This window comes from Onychostruthus taczanowskii, unplaced genomic scaffold (genome assembly GCF_017590055.1).
Source record: "Onychostruthus taczanowskii isolate IOZ18803 unplaced genomic scaffold, ASM1759005v1 scaffold51, whole genome shotgun sequence".
NCBI classification, from domain to species: Eukaryota; Metazoa; Chordata; class Aves; order Passeriformes; family Passeridae; genus Onychostruthus; species Onychostruthus taczanowskii.
In genome coordinates, this window is record NW_024502680.1 from 4,344,359 (window position 1) to 4,345,920 (window position 1,562).

Sequence of the window (1,562 nt, forward strand, 5' to 3'; positions counted from 1 at the left end):
ATAAGCAGAGTCCAAGTTCTCCTTCCTCTCTTTTTTCAGTTTGAAAGAGGGGAACCTGTTTTTCACTCTGCTGGAAGAAAATGTTTTGCAACCTCATCCTGTGCCTTTCCTACGTCACAGCAATCTGAGGTTCCCACCACACACATGACCTGCTCCATCATCTCCCACAGAAAACCCCACGCCAGGAAGTGTGAAGCATCCAGCTGACTCTTCCCTGGATTGCTGGTCTTTTCCTTGTAAGAATAATCCTAACATAAGGCTAATTTTAGCCCTGCACGTGAGGGGCTGCGTGCTTGCCTTTCTCACGCCAGAGTTACTGTGAAAGTGTCAGCACAGCAAGGAGCTTGCTGCCAACTCACCCAGCCCTGGTACAGCCAAACGTGATCCCACCTAACGCAATTCCAGCGTGGCCAGGTCCTCCTGCTGGTTCCTCACAGCTGGAGAGGGGCCTTCACCTCCCTGCTCTCCTGCCCTTTGCCTCCCCAGGCTCCTGTGGGGCTGGGGAAGCTGCACAGCAGGCTGGGATCCAAGAGTGGTTTGGCTTCAAGGAGAACCAAAGAGGCTGAGGGCAGTCTGACCTGCTGGGAAGGACACTGGATGGAAGATGCTCAGCACCCCTCTGGTCTCTCCCACTCCCCTCCTCAGCAGCTGCAAACCTGTTTGTGCCACTACTCAGCCAAGACTTCTCCAAAATCCCCTTAGACAAGCCCTGCAGGGTGTTTGTGGCTGGAACTGGCTGAGGAATCACCAACACAGTGCTGGACAATATTCCCTTTAGGGCTTACAAATGTCACCTGAATTTACAGTTCAGATAAACCAACCCCATGAAAAGCTGGAAGTGTACAGAAAGGAAAAACAAGTAAATGAAACCCAAGAGGTATTTTGAGTTTGAGGTATCTCTGCAGTTCCTTGACCTGCAGACTGATTCCTGACTCAGCTGGAACTGGAGATATTTCCTAGGCTGCGTGAAGAGTTCAGGGTTTTCCCTGATTTCAGCTTCAAGACCAGGCAGGGGCTGAGCTCCCACAGCGGAGACCTACCTGCAGCCAGAACACGAGGATGACCCAAAATTGGTTTCTTAATTTCTCTTTCTCCACTGTACCTGGCAGTCCTGGTCCAGAAGGGCCCCTGCCCCTCAGCATTTCACACCAGGCCACGACAGGAACGTCCCAAGGAGCCCAAACTCAGCTGCACAAGCCAGAGGCTCTGCCTTGCCACCACCTGTACCAGGAGGACACTGACAGCTCAGAACAGAGAGCCCCATTTCCTCTGCTCTTCCATTGGGAAGGATGGAAAACTTAGCCCTGCCTCTTTTTACTCATTTTCATACAGGTATTTTTCCTGTCAAGGTCCTGTAAGTTTGTCCCATTTCAAGATTTTCTATCCTCTACAACAGCCTGAAGCTTTCTTGGGCAGTGCTGTCATCAACAGCTCCTTATCCTTCTAGCCCAGTATCCTTAAGGAAGAACTCAGGAACTCCACAAATAACACAGGGACAGATTCCATTAGAACTAAACCAACAAATAAACCCCAACCCCAAAAAAACAAGAGCTGAAGAAAGC